The sequence below is a fragment of the Temnothorax curvispinosus genome, unplaced genomic scaffold (assembly GCF_003070985.1).
Source record: "Temnothorax curvispinosus isolate PA1 unplaced genomic scaffold, ASM307098v1 QBEX01002262.1, whole genome shotgun sequence".
Classification (NCBI taxonomy): domain Eukaryota; kingdom Metazoa; phylum Arthropoda; class Insecta; order Hymenoptera; family Formicidae; genus Temnothorax; species Temnothorax curvispinosus.
The window spans coordinates 25,734-48,327 of NW_020212042.1; the positions used below are offsets into that span (position 1 = coordinate 25,734).

Consider the following 22,594-nt stretch of genomic DNA (forward strand, 5'->3'; position numbering starts at 1 on the left):
ATTTTTGAATGCCGTTCTTCAATGCGTGAAGAATATCGAATGTTCGTTTTAGTTTTCTCTTTCTTAGATTCAGGTCTCAATCTCTCTCTTTCTCTCTCTGTCTCTCTCTCTATCTCTCTTCCTTAGGCTGGGAATCGATTTTCGTTTAGCCCGTTTTTATGAAGCGCACGGAAGTACCCAATTACGAAACCATTTAAAGGGAGTTTTAATTAAAGGCTGAGGTGGCTTTTGCGAGTGATTTGCTTGCTTTCTATCGCGCCGCTCCTGCTTAAAGATATAACGCGTAATTAATAATCACGTTGTATACAGAATGTTTATTTGCATTAATGAAGAATTTACCAAATGTTCGCATACTTCACATTCTTCTCAGCTTCTTCTCTCCTTTTCCTCGTTTCTCGTGGCAAATCAAAATTGTATGAGGCTATAGCAATACTGTTAAAACTTGATGTCGATCGTAATTGCTTGAATGAATAAACTGAGTTACTACAAAAACGAGTTTCTATTGAGTTCTTACTTCTACTAGTTATTACGTCTACGAGCAAATAATTTTAAAATTCTGGTGATTTACACACTTAAATGTATGTATCCGCGCTCGCATTTGTAGAATGACTCATGAAATTCTCGTCACAATTTGAATTATGCCGTAGTTTTCCAAATGGTTCGACCGTTAGATGTGTGTGAAAGTCCGTTTCAGAAAAGTTTTCGTTTCTGCTCGCCTAGTCGCAGACGTTTACGTTTCTTCCGACATGCACAATTCGCACATGTCGAGAAACAGGAGATGGTCTCGTGAGTTCTTTGAGACGCGAAGGGCGGATTGGTCGACATGTGTGTCTCCTCCGACCGACTCATTTGTCAAAGCGCTCCGAGCGCTTCCAGTTAACTGGACTTAACTTATTATATACTGCTTATTATTTATTTTCCAGTAAACCAGAATTATGTTATTTTTAAAAAACAATTTCGTATATTCGCACAATGCTGTGGCTACAAACTAGTTATCATCAACTTTTCACGTTGCGCTCATGCAACGTCTACCACGTTTATACAATGTACATATTTCTCTTGCTCTTAATTTTTTATATATAGATATATAATGTAAATCCGGGAGTTGTATTTTATTACTGTTGTTCTTTTCTCCATCTATTCTGTGCTAAGCTATCAGACAAGCTGCCTTCCTGGTGTATTGTAATAGTGACAATTAGATTACGTTACAACACATGAATTATTACATATTTACACAAAGTCAACGAAAATGTTTTGCCTTCGATTTACGGTTATAACAGTACTTCACTTGCGGTAGTTCTAAAGGGTTATTGTAACGAGCTTTCAGGTGCCATCCTACTGGCTAGCTTGGCAGGACAATGGTTTATGCTAATTCCTGCTGATTCTATGTAGACGTCTTTCCACAGTCTGTACACAGAATACGCGTGTAATGTGTCAGAATTTAAAATTTAACCGGCATCACAACAGTTGCAAACGATGCGAGATTCAAGCATTGCACTTGCGAGTTGTTTTGCTCAATAAAATCACAACTTGTATTTTATGAGAAATCAAAGAAAAAATATGAGTTTCGCGCTTCGTTTGTTTACTTTTTTATTTTTCATTTATTTATGCACGTTTGTGTAATGGTAAAAAAATGTTTTCTGTTTTATTTATTAATTAATTTTGTTATAATTGCTTTATCATTTATTTTATTTAATCGGATGTATAAATAATCCGATTCTTCCTTTGATGAGATTAACAAAATCTAATAAATGTCTTCTTCAAATTATGTATTAACTGCGCTAATGTTTATTACTAATGCATTCTTGGAAAGGAAAGAATCCCTTGAAGAAGTATCTGCATGCTGACATAGCAACATTATACAGAGTTTGTCATTTGCGCGATGCTGACACGTGAGAAATATAGTAACTGACGTTCTAATATCTTTTTCGAATTTCAAAAATCCGAGAGACCTACCTCGTGGAACAAAGGGTTGTAGGCTTATACCGAATAAACAATTTAATGTCGGCCGAATAAATACGTTGTTCCACTGGTCCCGCACTGTGTATATTCGCTCATAGAAATTTCCAACGCGGAAAGCACTCTGTCAGGTATACCCGGCCACATATGTTGCAGACAATCCTGCATTTCGTGGCTTATTTTAGTTTCTCTGGTAGAGGGGAGAGGGAGAGAAAGCTGTTATTTCTGTTCCATAAGTTAATACTCCAGGGCACAGCCCTCGCGTGTTTGGTTAAATACCAGGCACTGTTCCGCTGTTTCAAAACACTCGAAAGTATTACGGTTTTGTTTATTGTTAGGCTGTTTGTATAAATGAGATTATCGTACAGGAGGGTAGGAAGGCGCGCTGCGGGAAGTAATTTTAATCACAACTCCCGCGCATTCCTAGATCACGGAAGATACATCGCGCGACGTACGCTCCCCACGTTATTCTAACTAAATTTGAATTCATCCTACAATCTTGCGAGCTATTTGATCGATTAAAATAGGAGTTTGCAAACTTTACGCGTTTGTTAACTTGCTAAAAGGATAATTAATGAAACATCTATATTTTTAAGTGATATAAAACTTTACGCTCATTAAAGTAAATACGTGCTGGCATTCGTAAATAGTACGAATAGTAGTATTGCATGATAAGTTTTTCCTGTCCTTCTCAAATACATATTTGTTTATATAAATTTTACATTTTACATAAATTTTATAAGATTTATTTTACTGCTGCATTTATCGAATTTGCTGTACAATTTTTAATATATTTAGAAATTGATCTTATTAAATTCCTGTACACATGCATGCCTTTATGAGAATTAGTATACACGCTTTTGCCTAATTCTCACGATGACAGATAAGCCATCAATCCTAACAAACTTAGCAAAAAAATTATTTTATTATATATAAATTCTTTTTTTAACGACATTTTATTATTGTCAATATAAGTCAATATAAAGTATTGAAATTGATAGATACTATTATGAATGTATCTTCGTGATAATACATCGTATTCTAGCGATACAATATAGGACTTTATCAATTTATAGTATCTACATACTATTTGCAAATTAATAATATTACTATTAATTTAAATTGGATATTGATTACGGGTGCATATAATAATTATTGTGCAGTTCTTTATTTCTAATCATATTTACCCCTGTTACTTTTGATGAGGAGTAAAAGAAATGTTAATTTATTCTCAGAAGATTTGACCGGATGATTACTCGAAGTAATTGGATTGTTCCTCATCCGTAACGAACTTGATTCAACAGTGCAGTGCCATTTAATACGTTTAAGACTTAAAGACGATGTATACTTTTAATCTAAATAATTAATTTTGAAAAATAACTAAACTTTATCTTCAAAAATCTGACATATAACAATAGATTGTTAAACGAATTACAGAATATAATTTTGAAAAAAAAATACTTACATATCTGTTTCATGTTTTTTTGCAAAGTAGAATGTTATTTAACAAACATGATATGAATTATTAATATAGTTTTCCAGTTACAAAAAAAGCTTGATACGTTTTCCTCAGTTTAAGTAATGTTTTTCACCAGCTGTGCTAAAACTTCTTTTCACTATTTCGCGTTAACATTGTGCAACATAGCTTGAATTATTATTTCCACGTTGAGCATTTACCGTGCAACTGCATTCACAATTTCTGATATCTGCTGGCGCTGACTCGCATAAAATGAAAAACTTGCCGACGCATCTTTGTAAGCGAGAACTCATCTTTTCTCCGTAAAGATATACATTTCTTTTTGTTTTTAATCTTTCTCTTTTTAATATTTTCGCACCTATTTGTAGCTCGAGCGGTAATGTATACGCGCGTCATTTTTACGCCCCAAAGCCTTCGTGAATTATTCTTCTAAAAGCAATAGACTGTCGTAATCAATCCGAGAACCTATAGCTTATGTGTTTAGTGGTCGAATGTCTCATCTAACTATCTCACGAAGATATTAAGTACTACAAATGTCGTCTTTTACGCGGACGACAACGAGCACAATTATGATTTGCAATTCGACTGTGTGAGTATCAACATTCTGAAGCACAAGGATACGATTTTTTGTAGCATTGTTTGCTCATAGTAATTACGAGATCCACGGATTCAAGTGCTTCGGCAAAAGGAGCAGAAGAGATTGAAAAGAAGAGGTCGAGTAAATGAGGAACGAGGGAGAAAGGCCAAGGAAAGCGCTTGCATACACGTGGGTTTCCCCTCCGTTCATCCTCACGTAAGAAGAGGCTCCGCAGAGTGGGGAAAAAAGTACCGGTTATATCGTATCCTCGTTCATCTCCATCGTAAGAGAGCGACTGTAGTCGATAAAATATCATGATAGGGACGGGAAGGGAGGGCAACCCTTCTGCGCTCGTGCGCATCACGCACGAAAAGGAACAAGAAGAGAAGGTACGAAGCGAGAAAAAGCCGCGCATATAATTCTTGTGTGACTGACGGGTACGCGGCGTAAATAAAAAAAAAAACAAAATCCTTAACGGAGATGAAAATGTTGGGTGTTTTTTTACGTTGGAAAAGTTGTCGCTTCTTCCGATCGCGATTTCACGACAAAATATGTTTTAGCAACAAATTGTACGCGCGAGTCATCTCTGGAAGTAATCTGTCAACGAGTTCGTGCGGCCGATGACAGTTTACCTTCATCGACCTACCTCGTTCGCGTACTCACAGCCCGTCATTGGTACAAGATATACTTGTCCTCGGAGAAAATGAGACACGCGTTTGGCGAGCCTTCTCGTTGGCGGACATAATAACTTGCAATCAACGAGGATCATTCATCAGGCTAAGTACGATCGTATCGTGACGCGCAAAATCGAGCAGGACGAAGCTAGCGGAACCTTTGGTCCTTCGCGGAAGAAATTGCGCGCGAGAAGCACGATAATATACGATCGGCGAGTAAAAAAAAACGTGGTATTCTTACATGTACTTCTTTACCGGTGGTTCGTTTGTCGAGAAGAAGTTTAACTACAACTATTGAGCGAATCAAATCAACAGCGCGAGTGAACCATAGAGAATTGGAGCAGCAGGTTTTGTGCCGTTGACTTGCCAGAAAAATCGATCGATAGAAATTTTGTTGTCAGTCATCACCGGCGAACCCGGAGATTCACAAGTTGTCCATGACTGTGAACATATCAGTGAGTCGCGTGATCTTTACGATGATTATACGTCTAGCGGATCCGAAAAGAATCTGACGAAATAACAACTTCCATATTTACACTCGTTCTTACCGTGTATGACTTCTTATGCTGATATAATCTCGAACGTTGTAACGCTCGTTACGTAAATACAACTTTTATCTTTAACCCGATAAAATCTTAATATAATTTACATTCTTAACAATCTATTATTATTAAATTTTTCACCATTTACAAGAATTCTATCATTTATATGTATAAAACGCACTTAGCCAACCTGACTTGAAATTGGAGAATTTAATACGAGATTTTTTTTAGTCAAGGAATTGATTGCTGTGCATAGAAGTGTAGTAAATGTTAATTTAATAGATTTGATTCTTAATTATAAATATTTTAGTGAAATATTTTAAATAGAAAAAAATAAACGCTATTAAAATAAAATTACGTCCAAGGATTTTTTCTCATTGTCAGTGAAGCGATGCGAGACGTATAACAGGTTTCTAATCAACATATGACAATGGCAAATTAGTTCAGTGCAGTCAAGGAATCATTTGTATCTCGTTACATATATTTTTCATGTGTTGATTTGACGATGCATATTGAGCGAACAAAACGAGGAATTATTTATCATCTCGTTGCTTCGTCTTCGCCTTTTTCAAGTCATCTCGCATTCCAGGACCATAATTTCAAACTCGTCATTTTGTTTCACATTCGCGTATCGCAGCATCACCGTCGAGAGTTTCTCCGGGTCGCATCCCCTGTCAGAATAAGCATCAGGGCAACCTGTTGCGCTCAGATGCCGCTCTCCGTCGTTGCTCACGTCCGTGACCGTGTCAGTGAGCTTCTTTCGCTCTCCCTCTCTCTTTCTCTCTCCCTCTCTTTTTCTCTTTCGCTCTCTTACTCTCTCACTCTCCTTCTCATTCTCTCTCGTCTTCCTCTCCGTCCCACTTTCCTCAAGTCACCATCTCTTTCCTATGCTTTCGTTCTTTCTTCGTCGCCTTCTTTCGTCTTTTTCCCGCTTGCCAAGAGCGACAGAATGCCCTTCGTCTGCGACGTGTCTACGGTGCATGTTCTCCTGGTGGTACGAAGGCCTGAAACGTCGCACTCTGTTGCTCCGTTCTGACGCGGCATCTTCGTCGCGCCAACGTCGGACACCACCGTGTTCTCGCCTCCTCGTAATAACACCCGCCGTGGCTCCTCTTCCTGTCTATCGAGCGCGCCGGCTCTCTTGCGCTTTTCCACGCTCGTTCTTCCTTCCTCACTCATCCGGCCGTTCTTTCTGTCTCCCTCTCGTTTCGTCCCCCTACCATTTCGACGCCACCGTCGCTTTCTCGATGCCGCCTCCTCTACCGTCTACTGATACCTTGATCCACGTGAGCGAAAGCGTCCTCCTGTTCTAGAAGAGAATGGTCTCTCTCACGAGATGAGCAACGAAAAAATATGAGAAAAGCCGCCACGACTAAAATCTGGCTTTTAAACGAGGTATTAGATATAAGTAAGGTAGCGCTATCGACAAGCACTAGCAAACAAAAGTTTGGTTTTTGATATTGCAAATTCTTTCTACATAAATATTTATTATACATATATTTTCAATTTTAAATAGTTTGTATTAAATATATAAAATTTAATTTCTATTATATATAAAGTTAAATTTACTTTTTTTAAGAATTATACGATTTAAGCTATCCTGGATCATATGGAATTTAAATGAATTTTCTGTAAATTTTCCCCTGATAAAAGAAGTACGTGCTTGATGTTTTGTTACACGATATTATTAGAAATGGTCTTTCGATCTTTGAAATATCGCTGTGAAACTCGTAATAGTTATTGACACTGAAAAATTACGGTCATCGCCGGATTGACATGATTCCTCTCGGAGCACGAGTTCCGAGACATCTCTTTGCGATCGTTTTTTATTTTTTTCCCCGGCTTGATGTCCGGATACAATGCACGGGGGTGTTGGGATGTAACTAATAACGGAGCCAGGACAACCGCGAAACGATTTTGTGGCATGACAGTTCTCCCACTCATTCTGCGGTCCGAAACCGCAAAAGATGCCCAGACGACTGAAATTTTCGATGAGAAGTAGAGTCACCAGACGGTTAGTCTTTTACAAAGTTTCCCTTTGTTCAGCGTCGTTAATTATACTTATAATACTTATAATACTTATCGAAGCGTTTTATATAGAGTGCAAAGTAAGTTTTACGTAAAATGTCATGCATTACTAATCATCGAGATCTTGCAAGATAACTTAATTTTTATTCATACGAGAAAAACGTATTAACCAACTATCGCCGGCGGAAATGGATTATTTGCGTGCGGATATCATGCGTCATAAATCAAAGTAAAAAGTGCATTACGAACAAATATTACACAATGATGCAATTATTACGCAGCAGTGAAAGCATATAGTTTTGACCGAAAAAACAAATCTATCATACTTTAATAACTACCACAAATATTTTTCGACAATTCTCGCTATCGCGTACAGTTTACATAGAGCATGTTAAATAAAGCGGTGGTTTACCCGATCAGTGGATTCAATATGATTCAAACATCTCGACCCGTTACGAAACGGTCTTTTCACATCAGACCGCAGATGGTTGACAAGGCGGCGTCCCTTGAATCAGTACTTAGAGAATATAGAATGTAGGACAGTAGGACCTGTTTGCCGAGGAATTCTAAAGATCTCATTATAATAATCCCTCACGTGCCCGTCCCTGCGGGTCGAAACGTCATTGTGATCGTCGATACAGTACCATGTATCGGGTGTTCGCGCTTCGATGGATCAATGAATCATCTTAAGAAAAAGTTTTTTTTTAGTTCATCGCACTTCGTGGCGTGTGTATCGTGGTCCGGTTTCTCACACCCCCGCATCGTTTAGTATCTGTTTCGAACAAAGCCAAAGATATGCCCGGCATTCTTCGAATATCTCAATGGAACACGCGGCTCCCTGGCTCTCTTTGTAAACCGCGGACATCCGATAAAGATTCCACGGCGCTAATACAGGTATATTTGACGTGATTTCGCGTTAAAATGCTATACGAGGACACCGAGTGCATCATCGTACATCCTCTGTATCAACTTATATAAATTGAGCTTGATTCTTCACGGTAATGAGATTTCTCTCGCTGCAGCATGCGACGTTAAGCACAATGGAGAATGGGGATTTTTAATCACACGCGCGTCAGGAATGTCACGTATGTCGGACTTGTAGATTATTCCCTTGCTTATTTTTATTCTTTTTACTTCGCAGCATCAGTCTTTATTCGCGCCATTGTTACAACGCAAATATTTTACAGAAGCCCGTTGAATAGGTTGTTTTATTCAAACATGGATCTGCAGCGCGCTTTTAACGAGATCAAGGAGAGAACTTTTATTCATCGCTTCATTGCGTTTTTATAATTTATTTACAATAATTGAACAGTAATCGCAAAAAAGTGAAAAGTGAACGAACGAAAGTAGAATGAAACTTATATACAAATAACCGGGAGTTGAGAACCTACAGAAGTTGATCCTTCATGACTGAGCATTATGCGTTCTTTGAACCCTTGGCTCACTTGTACCTACGTCGCATCTATGTGCTGTAGGTCGGTCCGAGGATTACGACATCCTCGGACGTGGAAGATCGATATGTCTTCGAGGATAAAATTGACTTAGTCGCGTGGGAGTACCCGCGGTCGAGCTTGAACAATGTGACGGTCGAGTCTTCTTTCTCTCTCTTGGATACGATATCTCAATGTCGCATGGGCGACCTTTTACACATTTTACGAGAAACCCTGGTTCGAAATTGCAGGACGTCAAGCTTGAGAAACAAATGGAAGGATGCAATGAAAGGTCTTTATGAATTTCGGCGTTAATTCTTTCGCCGTGAAAAGATTCCAAAGACGGAGATATATTCACCCGTATAAACTATTAAAGAAATCCATTAATATATATTGTATATAATTTATTTAATGCATCGTAACAATAAGACGAAGGAAACTATAACGCAAGATGAAATATTGCGAGTCTCGGAAATGTTATTAGATCTCGCTATAAAAGAATTATGAAGTCGAAGTAATAAAAAGTCACTGGCAACTAACGTGATTGTTTCTTGCAACTGGAGCGTTGTAATTTCTAGAAAATTTATTGTCCGAAAATTAAGTTATCGAATCAGCCTGCCGGCCTTTTCGATCAACGTCAGAAGATACCAAGATGGATGTTGCAAGATTGCAGGGTCGTTCCTACCCGGCGACGATGCTCTCGCCAGAGGATCCGGATAATAGGGTTTGCAATTTTTGCCCAGGCCTTTACCGCTCCGCGGAAATCACGGTGTAACGCGCATCTCGTGCACGGTAACGATCGTCGAATCGCGCACGATTGCAGGTAGATATCATCCGCCGTCACACTCTAATCTGTAATAGAATCAGCTCACTCGCCGGCGAATCGAATATAGGGACCGCCCGTGAATGTCGCGCTGTCGGGCTGCTCGGTTATTCGCAGAATATCCGACGTCAATTTAAATTCCTGAATTTTATGACATCTCTGACGCGTAAACTTGCGCTTTACAAATACGTTATCGCGCGCGATAATCGATCTCGTCGCGAAAACCGGAAGTTAAAAATCCGAAATAAATAACGAGAAAAAAATGCGAAGCATAGAACCACGAAATATTTGAATTATTTTATTTATAAAAAAATAACAGTTTTACGAAAGCAAAAAAGATTAGATTAATGCTTTAGACTAATGTTCTTCGATGACTCAGCAAATCAATTTGCGAATCAATTGGCTGACTCATCTCAAACTCGTTTAAAACTTTATTAAGTTACGATTTCAGATTAGACAAGACGATTAAGAATTGTCCTATTATTTCATCGTTAATTGCTTTCATTCAATACAATTAGAAGCTAAATGTACTTGTTATAAAAATATCTTAAATACCTATATAAATATATAAATGTTATGCGTATAAATAATCTTTGATTAAATAAATTGCAATAAGATAAATAAATTATTAGTATTAGATAAGAAATTATTAGTATTACCCCGATGCTTCACTGAGGAAAAATCAACTTTAAATTAGCTGAAAAGCCTGTAGATAAATAAAACTACTGATATTTGTTATAAATTACAAATTCTAATAATTTTAATCTCCTAATGAAGGAGATGTGTAAATGCAATAGCTGTAAATCGAAATGATAGGTCATACGTTTATGATGTCTGTGATACTTGTGTGGTCGCGGTAGACGTGAAGAAACCTTTATCTTGTAACTAACGGGTGTCGGGTTCTTGTATGCACGGTGCATTAGCAACGACAGCGAAGACGCTTCCGCCTGTTACCTGTTTACTACATACAGTAGCTATACTGTTCTTCTAGACAGCATTCTCACATTGCACCTGCGCCGCAATTTCTACCTACCTACGGTGATATCGCGAACATAATCGTGCGCATCCTTCATCCACGAAAATGTCTATAATACTTTCCTTATGCTGCGCGCAGCTGACTAATATTAATGACAAGCAATTCCGATAGAGCAGTTACTGGAATTCTTCATGATATAATTAAGCGAAATTTACGTACGAAATGCATCAGCGTCAATGAACAACAGAATTAATTACCAACCTTGTCACATCATAAATGTCTATAGTTTCATCCGTAGCTTTGAAACAAGTTTTTCAAGACAAATCAATGTCGTACTGACATTTTTAATGTTGCTATTGCACTGATATTACTTAATGAAGCTGCTCATAAATCTCGTGCTGCTATCAAATCGATTAAATCAATTGCATCTAAATGAACAAATCATGCGCGTATATAATAATTCGCGTTCGTTTATTATATATTTTATGATATTATTTATGCTCTTAGTTAAATTTTTAAATAAATTAAAAAAAATTTAAATTTACATATTAAACAAAAATCGTAAATAATGAAATTTTCGATGCACGAAAGATTAATCGAGGTACAACGTTTTCCTTAAATGCTTTCTTTATAGTCTAAGAAAAAGTCTTGTCATACCAATTAGTATTTTTATCAGTTCACTCTTCTTTGACCAAAGGAATAAAAGATAGGAAGAAAGATAATTCTCGGAGAAATTGAAATGTTTTGTAGTACAAGAAAGCCGCGTTAATTGTGGTGGTTTTCCAACGCAGTGAGATAAATCGTTTTATCTTAAACAGGCATGCACGAACAATGCCGGCGGATAACATTGAAGATCCTCGCAATTTATGTGTCGAAAATTCAAGGAAATTGCGAAACCGCGGTGGACAGATATTCGCGAGCTTAGTTTCAGGAATGAGCAAGCAAGCAAAAGAAGGCATAGTCATTGAGTATCGTGCAAACAAATTCGCTGCTAATGACTATTGATTTAGGTTGTGCGAGTGATTTAGGCACACTATGTGTATTCAACATTTTGCATCTCATTGCGTACTCTGATCACGTTTGTGACGACCGTCTTGAATATCATCGAGAACGAGCGGAGAGAAAAGTAGCTATTCTGTAGTAACTTTTGATATACAGTTAAACGGAATCATTCTTATAACAGAATGCTTTAATTATGTCTCCAAGTAAGTCTAGTAGTAAAATATTTGGAAAATTAAAACATTTTAATTTTAATTTTAATTTTTAATATCTGTTTGTGTTCACAATTTGTACTATTTTATTACTACTTTCAACATATAAACTACAACCTCATATTAATAATTATCAATTTAAATATTTCAAGTGTGTGTGATATAGTCTCCAAATAACAAATACAAAAGTATATATATACCAGCATATATCCGAGGCAATCCGTAGCTTGTGTATTCTAAGAATTTCTCTGTTTTACAAATATGTATTAAAACGAAAATGAATATATATGTTCCTGGTCAAATACTCTATTATCATAGATATTCCCGTCTTAAGCAGCTTGAGGACCATTACTTGGTCGAGTATTTAAAGAAAATGATTGCTCAGTAATGATTCATCATCGGATGAGCGCGTTAGACTCACATAAAATTTGGACGCGTGTGCATTCTGAGTAGTAATGGCACGCTTGATTAATTTAATTGACGCAGTGTTTCATATATCGCGCAGCACCAGGCATTGTCGACATACTCTCGCGTTCACAGGTGTTGCTGACGCACGCATGCATGACTCTTCGTCGGGTGTCGCGTGCTACTATCTTCGTTAATTAGTATTTATTCGCTAATTAGTTATTATTTGCCGTGATCTATTGTGTCGTAGAACCAGACATTCACTCGACGCTTAATACTGCGTTAGCTGACGATTAATTTCAACGAAACGTATCAAATTCTATCAAATGTTATAAAATGAAATTGGTGTTGAATATCTTTACAGTTTGATCTTTAGATCTTTAGTTTGATCGTTAGAATCTTTTAGAGATTTTTTTAAATGCAAGTTAATAAAGCTTTGTTTCTCAAAAGCAAACATTTTGTTTGGGGAATATCTGCTTACAACGCAGAAATGATTAGTTTATTATTGACGTATTATTATATTTAGATGCATTAATGCGAGCAGTTTTATTTGTTAATTGGGGCCGTTAATTAGACCATGCACGATAACGCGCATTTGATTGAAATGCACCTGCGGCGGTTAGTTTCGTTCGCTCAGCAGGGTGGCGTAAGTTGCACACAAATCGCTCGTTAGCGGGCGAACTTTAAATTACCGACCGTCCTTTTTGTCGTATTTGCCTCGAGTTTTGGAGAACGCAACCGCGGCACACCTTCTTTGCACCTCATCACAGCGAAGCAAAACTAAAAAAAGATTCTTTCTTCAGCGAAGAGATTTCTTTCTTTTAAACAACTGTTTTTTAATAGTAGATTTTTTTAAATGATAGAAGATTACTTTGTGCGATTTGCACAATTAATAAAGATTGATTTTTAATCAAATATGAAATTTCACGTTAAAGCTATAAAGAACTGTTGATATCTTAATTTATTTCTTAAGTGACTGTTACTAAAAGATGTTTGCAGAAGTTTATGGGAAACATGCGTGATTTTTTTCATTAACTTTTTATTTAATAAATTTAGTTTAATATACTCCTTTAACGATCAAATAAAATTTTTATACAGACATTTATAAAAAAAATATAAGTCTTTTTCACTGGTTTCCTTTCTTTGGTGACACAGCTGATTAGAAATTTACGTTGACTCATATATTCAAAAGATCCCGCTTTCGTTATTCTCAGTATACAGATAAAAAATTATGAATATCAGTTCTGTCTTCTCAATGAGTTAATTCACGAAATCTCGCGTTGTTATCTAAGCTCTTATCAGAAACAGTAAAGTCTTTTTGCGGGTTATTTCTTATCGACCCGCAGAACCCTCTTCTTATGGTTAATCAAATCTTCCGGACAAAAATCTCACTGTAGAGAACATAGAAAAAATTGTCAAGTTACGCATAGTGTTATAATATTAATACGTAAAACATTTGTATAAGGAACTACTTAATAAATGATAAGTTCAAACTCAGGATCAAGGTTGATAATTTTAATGTTAAACGGGCAAGAGATATGTGAATTATTATATAAAATATAAAATAATATATCTATGCTGATTTAAAATTTCTAATATATTAAATATTAAATATTGATTTGAACTTGCGTGACATTAAGAGATTATCGTAGTCACGCTTTGCAACATGTTCCGTTTGTGATCAATCAGTTTCAATATCACGATGACTTGCAATTAGACGTGTGCATTAATATGAGTTTTATGCCGTTAGAAAATATACAAGTAATTCCACGAGTACTTATTTGCATTCATATCAGCACCGTTTTCAACGCAAATGTGATAGTACGCGTCGCTTCACGCCAGATGAAAAGGTTCTATATCCGCAAACATTTTCCGCGGATTTAAATAGCACTCGTCAGAGTATGACGTATGACCAGTTTTTTCAACATGTCAAAAACGTGTTTAATAAGAGATCGACCGGCAAAGCGATGAAAGCATTTGACGGACGTTAGATTCATCACAATCAACTACAAATCATACTCATACTTGTTTGAAAATATTAGAGAATAAGATTGGAAAGTAAATTAATGAGCTATCATAAATTTTCAAATAATGCACTTGGCATATACATATACATATTTAGTATATTGAAAACGACGTTATAACTTCAACATGATTTTCGTCTTTACAGTTTGTAATAAATCATATCAAAAGTGATTAATAATGGCAAAAGTGAAAATTATATAGTTATGCATTAATTTTTAGACGGACATTATTGTAAATGACAAATTTAAGCAATTATTGTATAATGTACATTTATTTATTTACATCAATAAATACAAATACATATTTACAAGAATAAAATAAGATCTATCAAATTATTTATGATAAAAAATAATTACATATATTCAATATATATTCGAAGTCAACTCGTAATATTGTTTCATTTTTACGAATATGTTTGATATGAATAATCAAGGCGTGACGATATTAACCAATATTCCAAATAATTCGGTTATCTCGGAGTTTGGAGCCAGTTAATCAATTAAATCGTAATCGAATTACTTGATTTTGGCATGAATGCAGCTTACTATACATTGACATCTGAAATGTCAATTAACGAATTTTCGAAGTTCATCTATTCAGAATTCCGCAAGAATAGTTTACGATTATCATATAACTGTTTATGAAAATTGGTCGATGTAATTTTGAATTTAATGAAAAATTTCGTGTTGTCACATTTTTAAATCTATATTGCCAGTTTATCTACAACACTTTAACACATTATTTAAAATTAACAGCCTAACACACGATTACATCTAAATGCAAATAAGAAGTCGACATCACTTCGAGCGCGATCCGCTGTCCAAAATTAATGGGTTGTCCTTCCTACGAAAATCTCGAAAATTAGGGAACATTTAATTTCTTATCTGACCTGACAACACATTGCGCGCCTTGAAATCTCGAGAATCCTTCATCTCATTCTTATTTCTTAATTTCTTTTCGTTATTGCTCTTTAATGAATCAATATCCGGTCTTTAATAATAAGCTTTAAATTACAATTTTGCATTGCCATGTCGCAATCACGATTCTATTTCACTGATTGCTTAATTTTATTATTTCTCCTTTCAAATGTGGCATTTTATTGAAAATAAAATTACTTCAGTCTTTTTCTAATTCTGAAATGTTTATCACCAACTTTCGACGGCAACATCGAGATTTGCATAATATATTAAATTATGAATCAGACGTTACAATCTTATATTTAACACATATTTAATCACCATTGTTGTTTGCTGGGTTTAAAAAATTAATAATGTTATCTGCGATGTTGTGTGTTAAAAAATATTCGTAAGTGAAATGTCACTTTTCAGGACTAATTGTAAGCTCTTAAAAGTAATCAAAGACTATATATCGTAATCACTTTAGTTACAAGAATTTTTAGATATGCCTTATAAGTAATGGGATAAAATTGTGATTGATTACAAGTGTAGAGCCTAATATATATTTTTGATGTGCAATTACACCAAATCATATTATATATTTGTACATTCGTAATTTGTGATTTCTGGAAAAAAAATGTAAAACATTTTTATTAATATATCCTACGGAAGTTTTTTAACTATTATTTTCTCTATAAGATTGTTATCCTGCGAAACAATTATAAAAGTTACGAGAAAACATAGTAAAATATAAGGAAAATATAAGTGAGAAGTAGTGATGCGAGTTTTACTAATTAAAGTGACGGTGTACATCAAAGTGCTCATCCATCGTAGCCGAGGTGGCGTTAATGGAAACGTCAAACATTCTCAAAGAGGGGCACCGCGGTCCTCGTGACGCAGCAAAGCAGGATTAAAGTTCTTCAGGTGTTCCAGAAAAGAAATTTCTGAGAGAAGTCTTCCGCGAAGTCGCGACATCATCCATCTGGTCAGCGCGAGCTATCGGAAACGCTTATACCGTGGCAGGAAGTCGATACTATTTCACGCAGTTTGTGGCTTAGGCAAATGAAATAGGATGCATATACAAAAATTGATTGATATATTGTAAATTATTTTACAACCGCATGCAAATGTCATTTACACGACAGATAGACAGCTTCGTATAGAGTTACATAATCTTGCGCAAAATCCGAGAAACGCGTTCTTCATATCTCTAACTGCGCGATAAAATTCTTCAATAAAAAAGACAGAAATTTACATTTACATTATGTAATTAAATATATATATATATGAAGATATATAAAGAGTGAATATATATATGTAGAAGAATTTTACTCGTAATTCATATGTACAAGATCACAAACGAGGTGTGAATCATTGCAAATCAATTGGCCATGTTCACGGTACTGATCTTATATCTTGGCTGAGATGCTGTTCCTGACATTCCTTGTACGCTATGCGCCGTAAGGAAGAGAACGTACCGCGGTCTATTTATCACTGACCGTTCCAGAAGGAACCACCCAGGAAATACAAAGCCGCGAATGTTCTTGCATTCGAACCGTGTGAGGAAAGATGACTTTAACGGTTGCTCGAATTTCATTGCGTCAATGTTCGCACGCATTCTTTTTCTCGTAAAAAAAAGTGTCTTTGTTGTTTATACAACGAACTGCCTAACGTTCGTTTAATCTCGTCGTATCATTTTTATGTTTTAAACAGAATTTTGTAATTAGTACAAGCCATATAATGAATTATGAATCACATGTAAGATATTCCGCTTTTATTATATATTACTCAAAAGTATTTTTCTTCATTATATTATTAATAACATTTTAACAATCTTAATATCAAATATATTATTTAGAATTATTTTTAATTTTATGAAAGATATAGCGCATATGTAATAATCTAAAATTAACCTCATTTGGTAGAGCCTGCAACTAAACTTACCGAGCCACGATTCGTTTGTTTCTTCTTCATTCAGGCAAAACATCGGAAGATTTTCGTATATACTGTCGTTACATTGAAATGAAACACGTGCTTCTGATGTGGTGAGGAAGTCTTACGCGCGAAGGTTTTCATCCTTCCCCGATTATTTTTGGTGCGTATTCCGCGGAAGCGGATCTTTGACGGTCTTGCGTGACGATTCTCTAACGTGAATACACGCGAATTTAACGTGCTTTCCATTAGTGATATGTTAGAAATTTATTTGGTCAAGTGCACGATGCGGTATTCCGTGTAGCGTGCCTCTTCGAGGAAACTAATTTATTACACAAAACTTAGTTTTATTATTTCTTACTTTTTCTTTTCTTCATCATTTTTATCTTTTTCAAAAGAAAATAAAGATATTTTACTGAAATGACTATACATTCAAAGGCAATTGATATCTTTTACTCATTATTATCGCGAAATTGTTCCTCATCATATATAATATTACTAATAAGAAAAGAATCAATTACGAATTATAAAATATGTTTAATTATATGTATTTTATTACACATTTTATGTACAATTAGATTTTGTTATCGATATGAAAATCTATTATAAAACGTTTATAATCATATCGTAATAGCAAAAAACTTTTCGTAACAGATTAACAGGAGATTCTTTTTTTGTGTATTTTGAAAAAATTTAACTAGAGCTTTCTGTTAAACAAATTCATAAAACTTTTTTTGTAAACAAGTTTAATTCATTTTTGTGACGGATCTATCGAAACGAGTAACTCGCTATTATTTTTTTTATCGCATACGTTGTTCTGTACAAAATAAAAAAATATTGGCAGAATCTTACGCTTACTACCTAATAATCTTTGTGAACTTTACTGTATATGCTTTTGTATTTTATATATATATTTACTTATTAAAATTAAATAAACTTCTTATTAGCATGATACATTAGCATGATACATTAGCATGATACATTAAATACGAAATAATAGATAATGAAGATTATCTATTATTTATCAATCGATCACTATGCGATTAATTAAAATTTGAAAAGTTAATTACAAAATTCGATGTAACATTGTAAACATTCCGATCGTAAACCAGCGCTTTGGTTGACATAGCACACAAATGGTGATAATACATGGAACTATAACTCGCACTTGGTAATTTAATCATCGACCGTTGCGGGCGGAGGTTAACTGATTAAAATATAAATCGCGGCTTCTACAGAATCAGATTAAATCATCCAGCGCTACAGCTCACTTCGTATGATTTATTATGATCCAGATTTTAATAACGATATTAGGATCAAAATTAACGCGGTATAAACTATCACTGTAATTTGCGACGCTCTAGCACAATAAATTTTAGTTATCTATTATCTATTCTTTTTACATTAAAATGCAATTTAATTAATGTTATGTCTAAGCTACATATAAATATTAAGTACATATTGATATATGTACTTAAACGATATTGAACAAAATATTTATGAAACAATAAGCATTGCAAAAAATAAATTTTTAATGGATAGAAAAAATTTGGATATTAGAATTTATTAAACTTACTATACATATAAGAGAATTACATAGATACATGTGCTACATTTCTCGCACTTTTATCTCATCAAACGTGAAATATCTCGGGCAACTAACACGATCTGTCATGCCAAATTTACATTTTTTTTTCTTATTCAAAAATGTCTGTAATACATATAGCTGCAACGGTAAACTCGTGTCATTCCGCGCATAGGTCTCGCTGAATGATTCTCCCACTGTTCCAAGATACAACAGTGTCTATATACCTTGCGAAAACGGAAAAGAACTGCCAGTGAATGATGTTGAGTTGCATACCGAAGATGCAGCCAGAGGTGTTCTCGTTACTTGAAGGACATTACTCTGAAGACGAGGCTGAAAGAATATCCATGTGACAAAATATAAAAGACACCGGCAAAAACTCAGATATGCGCGAGAATGAAAGAAGAGACGAATGAGAGAAAGACTGTCACAGGAGGAAACTGTAGAGAACAGGGAAGAGCACTATCGTTAAAGCTGTGCCTGACATCACAACGTCGCGATTGAATCGCATGGATAGATGAGTGTCCGTGTATGCACGTATGCTTGTACGTATATATATACGTACATGTGTGGTGTGGTGTGTGCCGTGTCACTGGCAGTTAGTAAGAAGAGAGATATAGGTGAGCAAGAAGACGGTGTGAGATGATACAAAGTGGCAGGAGGAAGGAGGTAAGAGATGATGCAGTGAACGAAGAGACGTGAGAGGAGTGCAGTGCTCTCCTATAAACACTTCGTTGCTCATAATCGCTGTACCAAGCTGCTGTTGCTGCTGTTGTTGTTGTTGCTGTTGCTGTTGTTTCATCCGTGGAAGTAGATCACGTTCTCAGCGCGCGATTAAGAAGTTTAGCCGCGCACATCTGCGCACGACGCCACAAAGGCTGCATTTTCGAGACGATTTTGTAAATATAAATCCGCTCGCTTTTATAAATATTAATTGTGACGTTACGATGCTAGGATAAGTATACCGTTCTAATGTAGGGTTCGGTAATGCTTGACTCAAGATGATGATGCGCGGATAATCGGGCATATAAAGTTATGATAAATTAATCGACGCAGATTTCATCGCATCGTACGTTTAAATCTCGCGTGATCGCGTGCGGCAGCATAAATACATGAGCCTCGTGCGCACTTAGCCGGCGGCGTATATGTATATGTAGATGGTGAAGAAGCTGATGCATATTGTTGCAACAAGTGCATTGCCAGTGCCGCCTCGCAGTCTCGCCGCCGCTGGTCGATCGGCGCAGACAGCACGGCGCTATTTGTACCGGTGCAGACTATCTCGGAGCTCGGCACATATATATTACGTAACGGTGAATTACTCTGGGTATCTTCTAGCCGGATTTACAGTACTATGGAGAATGCATTGTTTCGATACAGGATAATGCCCCAGGAACCAAAATCAACAAGCGTAACCGAAATCATAATAAAATTGACGGCAATGTGTTTATCAGACAGAGTATAACCATTACGATCCAGCTTACATTTTTATAACGTGATACCAATTTTGTTCAAGTCTTTTTGTCCTTTTTATCCAATCAAGATCAATCTGACGATGCCATTTTTATCATAATTACGTAAAGAGATGATCACGAGAGATATGACAGCTCATTAAAGGTTTTAACAAATATGCTGCATCATTTAAGTGCATGTCGTTTTTGTATAAATTTAACGGTCAATTTACGAGAATGACTTTGTATAATAATCTCACCACTGTATCATCCTGATAAAACTTTGGTTATAGAAAAATATATGAAATGCTTCATAAAATTTCATAGAAAATACTGTATTTTTATCAGCGTATATCTTTTTTTTTCAATTAAAATTACTTTTGTCAAAATTAAACCAAAGATAATATTTGAAAAATGTTGAAAGATAATTATTGTAATTAAAGATATAATACAATTTTTATTTATACTATTTTTAAGAAAAGTTGCAATTTCAGCAACTACGATGCTTGATGGTGAAGATTGTTTCCTCCATCGTGGCGTCTCGATCCAAGAGATCGATTCGAGAGGGCATTGTTTGACCAGGAGCCCTTAAAAAGGTTTCGCCCTTTTAACAGGACACAAAAGCCTGTGGAATTTCTCGAGGCATCCCGACGCAATAAACGACCTGCTGATTAAAGCTTTGTTTTTTAATATATAATCTTTTTACTTGTTTCGAGTGAGTTTATTGGTGCATCATCGTTCGTAATACATCTAAAGAAAGGCGCATGTAAAGAAATGAACATAATTTCTAAAAAATATAGGCGAAAATTTCTTACATGTCGATTTTCACTGTTAATTACGATGATGTTTTGTAATCCATTATATAAATATGCTATTAAAACTCGGAAAATGTTTTACACGAACGTGCATCTGAATACTAACATGTGAAAACAAATCAATCATCCTGGATACTCTTTTTCTGCATCGATATATTAAAATATTAATTTAAAATAAAAACGAAGTTAGAAAAAAATAAATTATGTTAAAAAATGCAAAAAAAACATGGCCAACAATAAGTTCATAGTTCTGGTTAAGTAATTGTTCGATACTGATGGACATTGTAATTAATACAGTCATAAAAATATATATTATAATTTCTTTTTTTATATCCCGTTAAATATTGTAATCTACAACTTAGGTTTATATTATTCTCATCTCGCTTTTCAAATATCTCGACGCTACATAGCTCATAAATATTATCATTTTTCTTCTCACATGTAATCGTCGTTAATATCTCATAAAGTGTTCGTAAAGCGAAGAAAATTGCAATGGTTTAAAGCCTTTCCGCGTTGCACTTATCTGCAGCTGCTTTCTCCCTCTTGTCAACTTACGATCCTCGCCGATCATCCATGGCGTTCCCCTGTCGGGTTAATTAGCAGCCATTATCTCGATACTAGCCGTGTAATTAATTACCGCACGCTCGAGAGCTCCTCGTCCAACCTTGGTGAACTTTTCCTCTTCTTTTCTTTCTTCGTTGCCGAGTGAATCACGTAGCAGCGACACGCAAAGCGTATTAATCGTTTTCACGTCCATTTATTCATTTTTAAACGGTATAATCATATTCGAGTATAGTAATTGCGATATGTAACACGATAATTAACGATATAATAATTTTTAACGTACCGATATCTGTAACGAAAGAGAAAGAGAGACGATCTCTCAGACGTTTGTTCAATCTGTCGTTAGCTTTAAAAGATGGATAGAATCTGAAATTGAATCTTGTAATTAGATCAATTAGCACCGTGAAATCTTCGTCGCGCAAAACTCATTAACGAAAAGGTAGATCTGCCCAATTAAAAATGTATTCATTCTTTGATGTCGATCCATGTTCATCTCTTCAGTAAGAGATACTCAGTTTTCAACAATTTTTACTGTGCTTTGCATAGAAATTAAGAAATTCTTTTTTCTAGACGACAATACGTAAGTTTCACTTCATAAAAATATATTGTAAAATAAGCATTATGCATTACTTTATAAACTTGATTTTAATTTATTTGCCGTGATACAAGTGTAAAATGTTTGTTTACTTCGTAATAGTTATTAATTTAAATTAAGCTGAATTAAATTAATTTAAATTAATATGAATTAAATTGATAACGAAGTTTAGAACTGAATATTCTCAAGTTCCAATTTTATTTCTTTCTGAAGAAAAATAAGTGCGTATAGAGAATAACGAAAAGGGAGAAATTGATCCAATAGCGCTAGCGGAAACTTGGTCTACGAAATCGAAGTCGTCTTTATCTATTCCGTCGAGACGTCGTATTTCTGGACGTCGCATCGGGGCAATACGTGTGACAGCAATACGATCTACCGCCGCCACCGCGGTAGACGCGCTGCGGTGTATTCCCGGCGGAGTGTTCGTGTCTTTGATACCTTACCGGAGCTTTTTTACGCGGCGCACAGCAGTTTCCCCCGATTCCGCGTATGACTACTCGCGCCCGATCGTTACGTTTCCCATAAAGCTCTAGTATGCATATACATTTACAATAGATGTGTCTATAAAACACACGCGCAGAATCCGCTCTGTCTCCGCGAGCGCGCGAATACACGTACATTGTTTCCTATAT

At 35.5% G+C, this 22,594-nt stretch overlaps 1 protein-coding gene across 5 annotated transcripts in view; it reads left to right on the forward strand.

The window, feature by feature from the left end:
* LOC112468935 (papilin) overlaps positions 1–22,594 on the forward strand; it is an 86,494-nt gene that overhangs the window by 2,791 nt on the left and 61,109 nt on the right. The window lies entirely within an intron of this gene.